Genomic DNA, 16,960 nt, shown 5'->3' with positions numbered 1-16,960 from the left:
TGAAGAGACTAGCTTGATTGGTTGTCCTGTAGAATGCTCCTCTCCGCCCCCGACCCTTACTTGAATTTTCTGATATTTTTTTTTATGGTGTCATTTAACTTTTCACTATATTTCCTGTGTGTGTGTGTGTGTGTGTGTGTGTGCGCGCGCGCGCACGCTAGAAATTAGTTCTAAAGGTTTCATTAGATACAAGCTCAATATTTCTTTTCTTTTTCTTTTTTTCTTTTGCAAGACAATTTTATAGGCACTGATGTATATTCATGTTATATCTTGTTAGGAAACATTCTCTGGTTGACCCATTATTCATGATGCTGAGATGATTATAGGGCTATTGTGGTGATTGCCTCTATCTTCCAGTATTTTCCCCCTTGAAACTAGCCAGTAGCCTGCAGAGTGAACTTTGTACCATGTGAATATCCCTTTCCTATCAACTTTTATCTGATGGTTTGAGCGTCTATTAATGATCCTGGCTTGAGTGGTTTATTTCATTAGGGTTTGCAAAATGATTTTTGAATTCTCTAATTCCATCTACATGTGTTTAGCTGCATTTTCTTATGAACTGGGCATTTTCCTCACTATTGGGCTATTTGGTTATTCTGTAATATAGTTCCTTCTGGAACAGCAGAATACATGTTCATCTTTCTCTCTTTCAAAAATGTTTATTTTTGAGAGAGAGAGAGAGAGAGAGAGAGAGAGAGAGAGAGGGAATGGGGGAGGGCAGAGAGAGAGCGGGGGACAGAAGATCCAAAGTGGGCTCGCACTGACAGCAGGGAACCCTATGAGGGGCTCAAACTTGGCAACTGTGGGATCATCTGAGCTGAAGTCAGATGCTCAACCAACTGAGCCACCTCGGTGCCCCTCTTTCTCTTTTTAAATTACCACCTTTCAGAATAAGGATTTGGTGAAATAGCTACTTCCGCTGGTGACACGTGAATTTTGTTTTGCTCTTCCTCTTTTGAATATCACTATGGACTCTTGAATTTGTATACAATGAATTTGAATGGATTAGTAAATAAAGGAGACGAGATTTTTTTAACCTGTTTTTGTAATTTTTATGTGGCTGTGTGAACTTATCTAAAAAGTCCCCAGAAGCATTTTAATTCTCTTTTAAAGATACAAACTGTGTCATACTATATAGAGCAAAAGAAAAATACTAAGTATGAAGAGTAAAGAGCATCATTTAAAAGAACTGGGAAACTTTATTGCTAATTTAAACTTAGTTTGTAACTGATCTTTTATCCTATTTCTTTTTCCATCTGCTTCAGGTACTCTGCAGGGGTTTAAATTCTCTAGGTGTCAGTTTATTCTAATCTCATGAAGATTTCAAGAGCTAAATGCAAATAATGGCTACATTATGAATAAATGCCTTTGCCTTCCTCTGGGTGGATCCATGTGTGACTAAGGGCGTCTCTCTCTCTCCTCTTTGTTCTAATCTTTTTTTTTTTTTTAAGTCCTAAAATACCTTTAATACTGGACAGATGGCAGCGCTGTGTCTGCCTCAAGACATTTCTGACTTTTTCTAAAGTCTTCTGTCTCTGGAGATGACACTGTGTATCATCGCTGTCCGATAGAACTTTCTATGGTGGCAGAAAGGTTCTGTAATCTGTCCTAGCCACTAGTCACATGTGATTATCAAACACTTGAAATGCACCTGCTGTGACTGAAGAACTGAATCTTACGTATTATTTAATTAATACTGAAATTTAAATTTAAATAGCTACAAGCGGTTAATAGCTATCATACTGGAGAGCACAGCTCTGTCACTTAACATTTGTTTATTTTTATTTTGTTTTTTTATGAATATAATTTATTGTCAAATTGGCTTACGTAGAACACCCAGTGCTCATCCCAACAAGTGCCCTCCTCAGTGCCCGTCACCCAATATCCCTCCCCGCCCCCCATCCCCTGCCCCACCATCCACCCTGTTTGTTCTCTGTATTTAAGAGTCTCTTATGGTTTGCCTCCCTCCCTATTTGTAACTATTTTTTCCCCTTCCCTTCCCCCATGGTCTTCTGTTCAGTTTCTCAAGATCCACATATGAGTGAAAATATATGATACCTATCCTTCTCTGACTGACTTATTTCACTCAGCGTAATACCTTCCAGTTCCATCCATGTTGCTGCAAATGGCAGGACTTCATTCTTTCTCACTGCTATATAACTTAACATTTAAAATCTAGTATTTTTTTTCAGCGGAGCCAGACCGTTACAACCAAAAGCAACTTGAAGTTAACTAAAGTAGGGCACCCAATGCTACCAAGGCATATTTGGCAAACCCAAACGAGATTTCGTCCTATGATAACCACACTCTCTTTTGACTTTAGCCTGGGAGACAATGAGGTATGGTGGAAAAATCACTGTGCCGGCAGCTGGAAGGCTCACTTTCTTTTCCTAGCTCTGTCGTACAAGTTGCAGACCAAATGCTTCAGCCTCTTGAAATACCTAGAAACCACTTGTTTCCTCATCTATAAATTGGGTATGACAGCATGGCTGAATTATCCTGGGAATCACATGGAGAGCTGCCAGCAAAAGCATTTTGTAACATCCGTAGCTTTAAGAAGTGTCAGGGAATATTATTGCAGCCCGTGAATACATCTCATACAATAATGATTTGACTGCATGTATTGAACAGAACGGCATAGAGCTCTGTTGCACGTTTTAGCCGAGAGAAAATCCTTTTGTTGATCGGCCACACACCATACTGGCTATGGGATAATCACCAATGGTAATAGTAATGTTAGCACTACCGTTCAGCTTACAGAATTCAAGAACTCCTCGATGCCTTGTGAAGTCTTTTAGGGGTAGAAGTTGAAGGGCAGTGGTATGAAGAAGGCTGGGTCAGCAAGGGACTTGGGTGTGGCTTCGAGAAGGTTGCTTACACTGATTGTGTTTGATTCTAATGGGCCACGAAAAGGTGGTTGTTTCAAAGAATGGGAATGCACCTGCCTTGACATTTCTTAGAACTATCTGGGTTACAAATTTTGATGTGGCCCCAAAGAAAAAGGAAAATAGATCTGTAAGGGAGGCAGGGTGGGATGTGGCGGTGTGTGGGATGTCCAGAGGGAAGCAAGCCGGTGTCTCAACACCGAAACCTTCTTTCCTGGAATGGATCTGGAAACCTGGGCTGGGCCGGCTTCAGGTCTTGTCTCCAGAAGGGAAACAGAACCGGATGGTTACTGCTCTGCATTTTCCGGTGTCTGCTACAGAATAGGTGAATGGAATGAGCTGCTGTGGCCCAGACATTAGGAAGAGCAGGTTTGGGATACACAAGAAAGCCCTCAAGAGACTGCTAGAACTTTATCTTGCTTCCCCTCCCAAATCCCCATCCCTGGGTTTTGGAAGTGGCAAGTCTATTATATGAGAAATAGCAAATTTTAGGGTGTCCTTGGCTCCATCCATCTTCCTGTTCAGTCAGTTCATCCTTGAATCTTTTAGCCTCAAGTCTTCATTCACTCTTTTTTTTTTTAATGGGGAAGGAAAAGGAATGGGAGAGGTTTTGTGAACAGCTGGGCACTCCCAGTTGCTGGGGTGGGTTATTTTAAGCTTTGTTGAATGTGTCCAGAGACCCAGATGACATTTTTAACTAAGCTACTTTATTAAATCTTGGGATAAAGCATAATGATGTTTATTGAACACACACACACACACACACACACACACACACACACACACACCAGCAACATTATGTGTGAAACTTGCCCTACGAATTTTCTATAAAACATCTGTTCTCTCTGAGCCCTTTGTGAACTATTCAAGTTTGGTCGTTTCTGTTAAGACTTGAGGGATAGAAGTTGGAACCTAGTTTTGAGGAATCTAAGCATAGGTATTGGCTTCACTAACCTTAACCTCTATCTTTTGGGCCCTAGCCACTCTTGTGTTAGACAACAGTAAGGTAAGCGAATCCTGTAATAGGATTTGAACAGGATTATTTGAGAATAATAGGCAGGGGGATAAAAAGGTCTGGATTTCCCAGGGATTTTTAAATCGAAGGTAGAAAGCTCAGTGTCCTTTGTTAGCCTACAGCTTTGACAGTTAATTGCCAGCACTCATGATTTGGCCAATATGCCTTTAATGTTTACACTTGCGTAGCCAAAGGAAAAGCTTTGGGTCCTTTTATCTGACTTGACTCTCACTGATTACGAATAAGAGGATATCTGGAATATATACAAGGCTTGTTAACATCCACATTTTCTTAAGCTTTAAATACCTTTCATCTCCTATATTTTTAGTGATGTCAAATTTTGGAGTGATGCTTGTATTCGTAGGAAGAGAAAATTTTCAGGAACGCTCAATCTCCAAAGAAATCCTTTCCCTTGGCATAAAGTCACAGAAATTTTCTTTCCCTTTCCAAGTCTCTACCTATAGGTGTTTTGCATAAATATAATATTTAATTGTTGCCCTTCTATCATTTTCCTCTAAGAAGAGTCCTCTTTTGTGGCTAGGGGTATCTGGCTTTGTTTTTAGGGCTTTCTAATGGAAAGAGAAAAGTTGAAATCAGAAGACCAGAGTTTATTCTATTTGGCAAAAGATGCCACAGAATACTGGGAGGAGAGTTTTATAACAAATGGTTAATATACGTAGTGTATGAAAAGCTTTCCCAAGTTAGTAAAAAATATTCAGAAAATTCAGAAGAACTATTGTCAACTACAACGACAAACACCTGAAAAGGACATCCTCATTAATAACTGAAGAAATAGAAACAAAAAAAAAATCCATCAAGATGAGAAAAATTGAAAGCACTCAGGGTTGGCGTGAATGTTGGAAAATTGTCATGTTAAATCGACATGTTAAATTGTCATGTTAAATGGGAGTTAAATCGATAAACCTTTTGGCTGGGCAGTTTGGCAGTGTGTGTCAAAAGTAATGGACTATTTATCCAATAATCCAAGAATCCCTTAATCTAAGAATCTATCCTGTAAATTTCCTGATACGAATGTGGAAGCGTCTACGTACAAGAATACTCACTGCCGCTTTTGCAAAAGAGAAACGTGTAAACATTTATATGTTTAACAGGAGAGAACAGGTACATAATTTATGGCACGGTCACACCATGGATGCATTAAAACGCATGAACAAAGGAGGTGGACCTATATGGACATGAAAAGGCTGTGAATGATCGTTTATATTCAGTGAAACAAAGCAATTAGTAGGGGATCATGGGTAGCATGATGCCACTGTTGGGTAGGCATAGAAAAAAGGGTTGGAAGGACATACTCCAGCTAACAGGTAACAGTGAATACGTCTGGGGTATGTGGGTGCATAAGGCAGGGGAAGGAGAATCTTCTCTCTTACTACATCATATACTTCTCTTTACTAAATGATCATCCATGGATGTGCATTGCTTTGGTCATTCAACACATCAGTAAAGAATAACAAAGCAAAAAGGAGAAGCTCTGGGTTTGAATGATGACACTACCATTTGTAACTTATATGACCGTGGAGAAGTCACCTGGCCTTCTGGGATTTGCTTCCTCCTTTATCAAAATAGGGAAGGTAAAACCACTTTCTACACATCTTCCAGGGTGGATGGGACGATTGAAGACGGTAACGGATTATTAGGAGTAATTTATTCACGTAACACAATTATCACCAAACTCTTTCCCTCCGAATAGAATAAAAGGACATGTGCACGTGTGCATTTTCTTTTAGTCTCGGTAGCTTTACGGATTAGAAAATGCCTGTTGCTGTGGAGATCACAGTTCTTTGGTAAGGCTTCTACTGGACTTTTGGTACTCCTCCATGCTGTGGGCTAAGGCTTGGGCGGTGACTCCTGAAGTCACCATCCCGTCCCCGCTCCTCGTGCGTGCACACACCACTCATGCCACACACACACACACACACACACACACACGCACACACACACACCCTGCCTCAGACATCGAGGTGGCAACAGCTGCTCTGGCATGGACTTGAACTCAAAGGATTGTTTTTCTTCGCAGGGTCTGTGCATTATTTCCTGTTACGAATTAGCCGAGTCTGGGCCAAGCTTTTCCACACCTTAAACCTTTCTGAGGCTCGCGCTGTGTTAAAGCAGAACACCCCTCTACTGAAGCCAGCTCTTAATCTGCTCGTTTCATGAGGATTTTCCAGCCTAATGGACTGGGCCACGTGAGAGATTACTGAGAGGAACAGACCAGGCAGAGGCTAAGAGACTCCACGCTAATCTGCTGAGGCGTCTGAAAATGCACAGCTGTGGGCACTAGAGATGCGTTAAAGTGTTCGGGCAGGATGTTTGTCAGGGGTGCCTGGTCCTGCAGCCTTGCTGAATGTTTGGTTAGGAGGCATAATCTTTTTTTGGACAGCATCTCCCAAACGTAAAGTGACAGATGCTAACGCGGAATATAATACAGAAGACCCAGCCCTGCTGTCATAAATAACAGTAAATTGTTGAATCTTGCTGAGTTGTAAATCTTTTATTGCCAGGGGTCTTTAGTTCACTGGAACAGAGTATAAGGAGTGGGGGCTCTTAGCAAATGGCCTGTGATTATTTCCCAACCAGACAGAAATGGGTCTGATGGAATTTATTTAACAAGCCACATAAATGCATTTTAATGGATTGTGACAACTACTCTGAAAAAAAAAACCACATGGCTATAGAGACTGAGTTTTGAGGGGAACATATAGGCACATATACGTGTGTGTGTGTGTATCTTCATGTATATATATGTGTGTGTGTGTGTGTGTGTATATATACATATATATAATTTTTTTCTGTCTACCTATAAATGTGCCAGATGGAAAGTATTCTTAAGCATTTAGAAAGTTTATCAAATAGCTTATGTGTGTGCACATGTGCACAGAACTCCCCCTCCTCCAAATATATGTCTTCTTCCCTGGATGTATTCAAGAGGAGAGTAGACCAGATTTCAGAAACATATGAAGCCTGCATAGATCCGAAGGAGGTGACTTAATGTTCCCAAATGATCTATGTTTCTATGATAATGAATAGAACTTGTGCTGGAGTCGGATGGGCTGAAAGTAAGAAATATAAGTAATATAAATCGTACTGTTCTAGGCAGGAATCTGTCTCGCAGGGACAGCTTTCTGCAGTGATTTCAACACCACGGGTAAGTTAGGAGATCGGCATAGCACATAGCAGGAGACAGTACACGTCAGAGGCACAGACAGGGGCAAGGAAAGAAAAAGATGCAGGTCACGACAGGGGTACAGACATGGTCCTGTCACTCCTTACCACGGGCGTCAGCAGCTTCTCAGTCAGGAGGCCTGGTGGTCGAAGAAAAAAGACCTTGTACTTACGTAGGCAGGTTACAACTAATTTGCTATTTCATTATTGGCAGGCTACATTCAGTTTACCTGATTTTGTAGCGTGGTTTTAGTCCTCAAACACTTTTTAGTTTCACATCTAAAAACCTCGGGTGGAAGAACGCTTTTATATTAGTCTATGAAGGATGGTACATTTAAATAACGGAAGACTATATAGACGCTAAAATCGCGTTGTGGAAGAGTAGTCAGTGACCTAGAGACACAGACGGCAGGGAAGGGCTGGGTATATTAAGTGAAAGATGTAGGTGACAGAAAATCCCTTCTGCAAAAATATGGAACTATGTAAATGAAAGAGACAGAGAGAGAAAGGGAAACGGAGATACCAAGATACAAACAGTACACATAGAAAGTTAACAGTGTTCATTTTTAGATTTACAGATCACTCTTATTTTCTTCTTGCTGATGTGTTCTTCCTAAATGTTCAAAAAAGGAATGTATATAATATATAAGTAATTATATATATTTACTGAATTATATATATTGCATGTAATTATATTATATACAATATATATTATATATAGTATATAATTATATATTATATATTATATACAATATATATTATATATACTTAATTATATATATTTACATAAATATATGTAATTATATATAAGTGTATATATAATATATATGTATATATATTATACACTTATACACACACACATAACACATATAACATATCTACACATATATGTTATATACAATGTATATTATATACATATAATATATACATGCACATGCACACATGACACACATAACATGTACACACATATGTTATATATTACATATATACATGTTACATATGTATACCTATACACACCTATGTAATATATAACATGTTATGTGCATATGTGTATGTATAATATGTATATATAATATACATTATATATAATGTATATATGTATATATATAGCATATGTGTTATATATATTTGTAATTAGAAAACCATTGTAGGTTAGCAAAACAACAAATTCATTCAATTGCTATGAATTACGGAATTCACACCTAAGAATTAAGAAATGGTACGAGGAAGAGGAAGGAAAGCAAGGGTAGGGCCCTGAGTATTTATTTGGTGCCAGACACTGAGCTGGAGCTTGCTTACATTACCTCCTCTCACCCTCCATCCGTTAGATAATAAAACCAAGAGACAGAATCACCTTGCCCGAAGCCACATAGCTAGCAGGTGGCGAGGCAGTTTGTATCTCCTTTCTTGTTGGATCCCTAAATCTCAGATCATCTCTGGGCACTCAACTCTGCCTTCTTGACCCAGGTAGATCCAGTGGTTCCTCTCCTGGTCTTCATTTGGATTGATCACTTCATAAAACAGCAGCAAATAGACCCTTTCTTATTTTATTTTTTAAACATTTATTTATTTATTTTTTTTTTTTAATTTTTTTTTTTTTCAACGTTTTTTATTTATTTTTGGGACAGAGAGAGACAGAGCATGAACGGGGGAGGGGCAGAGAGAGAGGGAGACACAGAATCGGAAACAGGCTCCAGGCTCCGAGCCATCAGCCCAGAGCCTGACGCGGGGCTCGAACTCACGGACCGCGAGATCGTGACCTGGCTGAAGTCGGACGCTTAACCGACTGCGCCACCCAGGCGCCCCAACATTTATTTATTTTTAAGACAGAGAGAGACAGAGCATGAACGGGGGAGGGGCAGAGAGAGGGAGACACAGAATCCGAAACAGGCTCCAGGCTCTGAGCTGTCAGCACAGAGCCCGACGCGGGGCTCGAACTCACGGACCGCCAGATCGTGACCTGAGCCGAAGTCGGCCGCTTAACCGACTGAGCCACCCAGGCGCCCCGACCCTTTCTTATTTTAGTGAGCCAAGTTCTGTACCTTAAGGTGAAGATTTCAGTATTTTCCATCACCGCCCCCATATTGCACCTGAGGAAGACTAGATGGCCTGATTCTCAATGACCTCTTGAGAAATAGGACTTGGGCCAAACTTCTGGATGCCTGCAACCTCTCTGCACCTGTCCGGAAGTTAGGGACTGAATGCGAAATCCATCTTGGTTCGATTCTAGTGGGCCCTCGTCTCCCCTTCCAGCCCCTAAGTGTGTGCATACAGACTTCCAGGGGGACGGGAAGCTGAGGATGGGCTGTTACTCCCATCTGGTCTCCATGTAACAAAGCCTGTAACTGCATAATTATCCATGTGCAAATGGAGAAGTCCCTTGATGTTTGGATAACCACATCCATGTCTTGAGTTTGTTATTTCTCAAAATTCCACTTAGCCGTCTCCTGCTTCCTCATGTACCGCGCTGCACAAAGCCTGGCGGCCCTCCCTGGCAGCTGGGGCTGAAAGGCGGAAGGACGCCCTGCCATCATGGCAGCCTGGCTTTGGCCTTTCTTCATGGGTTTTGGTTTTTGTTTAGCCGAGAAGACAGGAAATATGTCTTTGTGTATCTGGCTTTCCATGCACTCTGGAGATGGCCGTGGCGGTGGCTGTGTGGTCCCGCACAGCACTGTCTCTGTGAACCATCAAGGAAGCTTCTGTTTATTGTTCTTTTTGTGCTCTGATTCACTTCGGGAATTGCAGGGCTGTGACACTGCGAGTGGAGAATATTGAGGAATGTCATGCTTACTTTTTCTTTTCTCGCTTTGGGACTCTTTTTAACAAATGACTTATTTAAGGCTAAAAGGAAATCATCCTGGGGGAGGCATAGTTAAGGGAGTTCGTTCACACATGAAAACAATCCCGTACTCATTAGTGTTACGTGACCGGGGAAAACTCACGTGGCGTCAAAATTCTGCCCCTGCTCTGAGATCCTCGCCTGCGGCTTTCAGCTGCACAGCGCTGCTCTCTAGGACTTTGACTTAATTAGAAACTGTGAACTCGTGGCTAAATCTAATTTAGGAGAATCGTCGTCAGCGACGATGCTACGCCCATGCAGGGGTGCAGCAGTCCTGCCGCGGTCCAGGTGAGGTTTCAGAGCTGATGGGAGGTACTGACAGCAAGTTAGGAGAACGGACACAGTGAGATGGGTTAAGTACCCGCAGCCGGGAAATGTGGCTAATTGCATGCTGCCCCCTGCTCCGCCCGCTCTGTCCTAAGATTTTAGGAGTCCCGGTTCAGTAGGAACAAGCTCAGGCCGTGTCTGTCTGTGTCTCTGTGTGTCTGGAAAAGCGTGTGTCTCTCGTTTGTCCCTGTGACAGTGTTCACGTGGCTACCTGGGATCCGTACGTGTGTGCCACCTGTTGCGTGTGTATGTGACCGTGCACTTGGGTCCGCTTTGCCCCTCTTTCCAAGCGGGAACAGAGGGACGTGTTCCTCGGCGGCAGGAAAGCCCACCCTGGTCCCCCCCTCCTCCAGCCAAAACCAGATCATGTGGAAACGGAGTGGCACTTTCTCCAGTGGCCCCGCAGAAGGGGGGGGGGGGGGGTCAGGAGGGAGCAGCAGAATGCCTTGACGTGGACCCCCCCTGGGCTGCGGTCTGGGTTTCACTCGGGAATACAAGTCAGATGCTGCCTCAATGCCGTAAACAAAGCCAACGCTACTTGTGTAAGTAGACTGACTCCTTGCACTGCAACGGTCTGTTACATTGGCCCCGGGGGGGGGGGGGTTGGGGAGCGTTCCTAGGGCTTCTGTTGGAAAGTGAAATGGTAGTTTAAGGGATAACCTGTTGTCTGGAAGTGAATTTGAAGTGTTGGAGGAGGGGGATGCAATTCGGGGGAGGCAGCATCGTAATTTGTGTCACGGTTCGTTTCACGACGGGTTTTTGTCTTTATGGAATCTCATCTCCAGTGAATTTTCACAACCCTGCCCCCTCGGCTTTGCAGACAAAAACATGGAGCATCAGAAAAGTGACGTGATTTTCCCTAGTCGGGGGTAGAGAGGCAGGACTCACATCTCCATCTTTTAACTTTGAAAGTGAGTGCTCTTTGCTTCAACAACAGGGCTTCCGAAGGCTCTATTTCTTTGATCAATTACCAGCTCTTGAAATCACATTTTCCCCAATGACGTTTGTCTTGGGATGACTGGTAGAGGCAGAGGTGACGGAAGACGAGGAAACAGCCACGCAGAGCAGAGGGTGAGGTGAAGAGGAAGGACAGAGATGGTGTGATGCGGCCACCAACCCGGGGAATGCAGGGCGGCCACCAGAAGCTGGTAAAGGCCTGGATCAGATTCTCCCCTGAAGCCTTCGGAGGAAGGGGGCCCTGCTGGAGTTCAGACTTCTGGCCTCCAGAACTACGAGAGACTCACTCTGTCTGGTTTTTAAGCCACCACGTTTATGGCAATTTGCTACATCAGAGCCTCAGGAAATGAATATAGATTTTGCGTTTGTTTAGAGATTTTTGTTTTAGTTTCTCACGGCTGCTGTAACTAATTGCCATTAACACGGTGGCTTAAAACAACAGAAATTTCGTCTGTCACAGTTCTAGAGGCCAGGAGTCCGAAATCCAGCAGGGCCGTGCTGCCACTGGGGGCTCTAAGGGAGAATCATTCCATGCCTCTTATGGCTTCCGGTGGCTCCCACATTCTTTGGCATTCCTTGGCTTGTGGCCACTTTCCTCTGATCTCTGCCTCTTCCTCTGGATGTTTCTTCTCTCCTGTGTCTCTCCTTCAGTGAGAACAAAGTTCCTTCCCCACCATTATGGAAGTGGTCCAAATGCAATCAACCTACCACCAGCTGGTTAGCTGATCACCTCGGGAATGATGCCATATTGGGAACTCACTGTTGGTCTCTGCTCCTGGCAGATCGCACGCCCAGTGGTGGCCGTAGCCAGGTTCGCTTTGGCGAGAGGAAATCCATATTGCTGAGCCCATGTATAACCTCCCTTCTTGCCACTCTGGCTGCTTTGTTCCTGAGCCCGTCGGTCAACGCCGCGAGTGGCCTGGGGTAAGAAGCTGACCGGTATTCACAGAATAGGTCATCCTATCCACTTGATTTGTAAAGTCACTCTCTGCTCAAGTCACTTTTTAGTGAGCATTCGCAGGGGATGCAAATATCTTCGTGATGTCCCGTGTCTTACCTTAGAAGCACTGTCACTTACTCTCATGTATCTTCTCCAGCCCTTATCATGCCTCAGATGCCCCCCAACTAGATTTATATTCAGCGTACAGCCCTACCCCATTTTTATGGTATCGGTGGTTTAATGAGCAGGGCTACCTGGGTAAAATTTCCAGATAATTCGAACTTAATCTTCTGCTAATCAGTGATAACCAGAATGTTAAAGGGTGAACTTTTATTCAAGTATTTTTTTTCTCACATTAACCTTCTTAAACAGAATATATAGTACCTTTTCAAAAAAGAAATCATTGAGATTCATTTCAGATATAAAGTTGGTCTATAATCTTTTAAAAAAAAATTTTTTTTTTAACGTTTATTTATTTTTGAGACAGAGAGAGACAGAGCATGGACGGGGGAGGGTCACAGAGAGAAGGAGACACAGAATCTGAAATAGGCTCCAGGCTCTGAGCTGTCAGCACAGAGCCTGACGCGGGGCTCGAACCCACGGACCGTGTGATCATGACCTGAGCCGAAGTCGGATGCTTAATCGACTGAGCCACCCAGGCGCCCCTAAAGTTGGTCTATAATCTTGACTACTTAACAAATGAGTTGTACCTATTTATTTTTGTATTTCTTCCAAGTCCTGGTCACAAGGCATATAGAACTTTACATTGTTGTAATAGCGTAACACTTTGTATTCGGCGTTTTTGATTTAGCATTAAAGCGTTGTCTGTGTTCCTTCTATACCATTTAAGAAAATGTCATTTGTTATAGCAAGTAAGCCTTTTTAACAGTAAACAACTTTTATTGCCTTTAAACACAGTGGAGAGTTATTTCTCACCCCTGTCAGAGGGTTTTGGCTGTTGAGCAAAGACTCTTGGCTTCCATCTTGTGGCTCTGTATCTCCTAGAGCCGCGTGTTCACCTGCACGGAGTCTGTAGAAGAGGAACTAGGCACATGAGGTACATCTGTTTCTCACCATCCTTAGCCCAGAAGGCACAGGCGTTACTTCTGTTCCGTTCTCTTGTTCATGTATCGTCTGCTGTGAGATTAGTCATGTGGCCACACTAGATGCAAGGGTGGTCTGGGAAATGTAGCCCCTGGCTAGGGGCTGGAGGGGGATGCTATTCAGTGACACGTCTGTCCTGTGGAAGCGGATCATAACGTTTTGTGGGCTGTGAACCAAGTCTACCACAGCTGCACAACCTTGGTAATTATCCTTTAAAATGGCTGAGGAATATTCTTTTTTTTTCAACATTTTGTATTTATTTTTGGGACAGAGAGAGACAGAGCATGAACGGGGGAGGGGCAGAGAGAGAGGGAGACACAGAATCAGAAACAGGCTCCAGGCTCCGAGCCATCAGCCCAGAGCCTGACGCGGGGCTCGAACTCCCGGACCGTGAGATCGTGACCTGGCTGAAGTCGGACGCTTAACCGACTGCGCCACCCAGGCGCCCCAAAATGGCTGAGGAATATTCTATATGTTGGTGCATCACGCTTTACTTGATAGGTCCTTCATTATTTATTCTCTCTTATTTATAAAGATCGTTTTTAATTTTTCATTTCTAACGAATACCACTGTAAGAATTATCTACACACACATTCCTCTCCCCGCCCCCCCTTAAAGATTGTTTCTTTACGAGCAATTCTAAAAGGTGGGAGAGACAGAAATTTGTGAACAAAGGTTACAAATGTTTTTCAGAGTCGTGAATCTATAGACTTATTCCTTGAGAGCGGTGACTAAACCGAATTCATTGCTTGTATCTGCAGGATCTTTGACGTCCCCTGTTTCATGGTAACACACAATAAAATGAGCTGAATGACTAAATAAATTTTAACGAGAGCATGTGGACCATAATTTATTATGACTCTGGATAACAGTATGGGTGTGATTATTGTCCCTGTGCCTTTCCCATCTTGATAAATGACACCATCACCCATTAAGTTATTGAAGGTAGAAATCTGGGAGTGGATTCTTTCCCTCACTGGCCCTTGTATTCGTTGTTCATTGCTGTGCAAGAAATTATGACGCAACTGATGGCCTAAAATGATCATGAATCTTTATTTGGCTCACAGCTAGATAGGTTGTTCTCACCTGAGGACTCTCATGAGGTCACAGTCACATACTCCTGGGGTCTTTGTCATATGAAGGTTTGACAGGGACCGGAGGATCCTTTGCAAGATGAACCACTCACACAGCTGGCTAGTTGCCACTGGCTGTCAGTTCCTCTCCCTATGGGTGCTTATGCAGGGACCTTGCGTGTCTTCATGAAAAAATGGCTGGTCCCCTGTAGAGTGAGTCAACAATCCAAGAGAGCAAGACGGAAGCGACAGTGTCATGTATGGCCTCACCTTGGAAGCCACACACTCTCAGTTCTTCAGTGTTCTACTCACCACGCGGTTCTGCCCTGTTGGTGTGGGAGGGTCTGCGCAAAGACCCCACTACCAGAAGACAAGGGTCATTGGGCGCCATCTTGAAGGCTGGCTACCAGAGTTCCAGTCTTCCGTATTTCATTCCAACTACATGTTCTTTTCATTCTCCCTCTTCCAAAATCTCAAATAGAATCTCTTCATTTCATTTCTCCTGCCTTTTGCCTAGTCCAAGACTATCCATACTCAGCTCTGCTGTGATAGCCTTCCACCTGATCTTTCGGCTCATCATTCTAATGCATTCTTCACATAGCAGCCGTTCGTTTTTCCAGTGAATTAATTCAACATATTAATTGTGTTCTTACTACATAATAGGTTTTTTCTAGATTGTCAGAATATAGCAGTGAAGAAAACAAAGACCTTAGAGCTTCTATAAAGCAGGGAAATAAATGAATAATAATGGGAAATATTAGGTGGTAATATACATACTACAGAAGATTAAAACAGGCTAAACGAAAGAGAGGGCACTAGGAAAATTAGGAATGTGTGGGTGCTGTATTATACAGGTCTGTCAAGGGTGCTGTCTCTGATTAGTTGACATTGGGAAAGAAACCCCAAAAGATAGCAGGCATGCAAATATCTGGGTAAGAGAATTCTAAGCGGAGGGAAGAGCAAAGACAAAGGCCCTGATCATGCTTGATGTGTCTGAGGAATGGTAAACCATCCAGTATGGCTAGAGCAGAGGAAGGAGGACAGCGGAGGGCATCAAGTGTTGCAGGGCTTACAGAGGACGTTGACAACTTTGGCTTTACTTTGGGTTGATGCAAAAGTCATTGAAACGTTTTGCTGACATGATACGACTTGCTTTTTAAAAAGGTCGCTTGGACTGCTCATTCCGTGATCTCTTATTTATTTTTTAAAAAATGTTTATTTATTTGTTTTATCCCAAGCAGGCTCTGCATTCAGGCGTGGCGTCCATCGTGGGGCTCCATCTCGTGACTGTGAGATCATGACCTGAGCAAAATCAAGAGTCAGACGCTTAACCCACTGAGCCACCCAGGCGCCCCTCATCCTGTGACCTTTTAAAATGTAAATGATATCAGGTCACTTCCACTGCTTAAAGCCTTCTAGGAATTCCCATTGCGCGGCTATTATGATCGTCATGTTTATTGCTATTATTGAAATTGACACCCCACTATTCTCTATCACAGAACCCTGCTGATTTCCTTCCTAATACATATCTGACTAGCAAATATTATTATTAGGCTGTTTTGTTTATGTTCTGTCTCCTCCACTTGAAAATATGTACTCTGGGGATGTTGTGGGTCTTTCGATACTAAATCGTCCCAGGACTCTGTTGTTCTTGGAGCTCTTGTGTTTGTTCTTTGCACATTTTTTTTCTGTATCTTCCCTCATTGTCATATTTGGTCGGTGACCTACTTCTAGCAATGCTAGAGTTTGTTCGCAGTTCTATCAAGCTCACAGGTGGTGCCCATGCTGCTGGTCCCTCGAGTAACAAGGGGGTTTGATCACCAGGCTCAACTGAACACTGAAATCACCTGTAGAGCTTTAAAGACTATGAAGCCTTGACCTACTCCTAGATAGGCCAGTATAATTAGTCTGAGATGCCGTCTGAATATTGGTAACTTGAAGGCTTCCTTAGGGATTCTGAATTGTAGTAACATTTGAGAACCATGGGATTAGATGACATTGGTCTCTATTTTAAGACAAAGCATACCGAGTAATACTCTGTAGGGCTATGTGGCTTTCTTTTTTAAAATTCAGCTTAGTAGCTACAGAAAGACTCTGGCCACACCCATGGATGACTTCCAGATCTCTGCCTAGCATGGCCAGATAGTTTCTCCAGTGTCCCAACACACACTGTCAGTGGCAGAAATAAAATTCTTGCCTTCATAAGAGTGGTTGTTCTGAGGGCATTCAAATACATCTGCTGACGACAAGGCTATAGGAAGCCAGGACTCTTCTGTATGAATTTGTGCTGAGGCAGAGAGAAGAAGGGGATGAAGCAGAGAAAACCTCCATTTCTTTTTTCTTGTAATTTCTAGCATGTTCATGTGCAGAGTTTCTAAGCCAGTAACAAACTAAAAACCTCTTGTGTAGAGGAAGCTTCATGAAGGTTCTAAGGTTCTAAGAACCTTCATGCTAACCCTTTGGTCATCAGAACTGGAGGGGCACATGTACCCCAATGTTTATAGCAGCACTTTCAACAATAGCCAAATTATGGAAAGAGCCCAAATGTCCATCAAGTGATGAATGGATAAAGAGATGTGTGTGTGTGTGTGTGTGTGTGTGTGTGTATATATATATGTATATATATATATATATATA

At 42.9% G+C, this 16,960-nt stretch overlaps 1 protein-coding gene across 1 annotated transcript in view; it reads left to right on the top strand.

The window, feature by feature from the left end:
• PGM5 (phosphoglucomutase 5) overlaps window positions 1-16,960 on the top strand; it is a 184,828-nt gene that overhangs the window by 3,825 nt on the left and 164,043 nt on the right. The gene's annotated exons all lie outside the window — the stretch shown is intronic.

Source organism: Neofelis nebulosa, chromosome 12, assembly GCF_028018385.1.
Source record: "Neofelis nebulosa isolate mNeoNeb1 chromosome 12, mNeoNeb1.pri, whole genome shotgun sequence".
Lineage (NCBI taxonomy): Eukaryota > Metazoa > Chordata > Mammalia > Carnivora > Felidae > Neofelis > Neofelis nebulosa.
The sequence above is the reverse complement of the archived record's forward strand: the minus strand, read 5'-3'. Positions and strand labels throughout refer to the sequence as shown.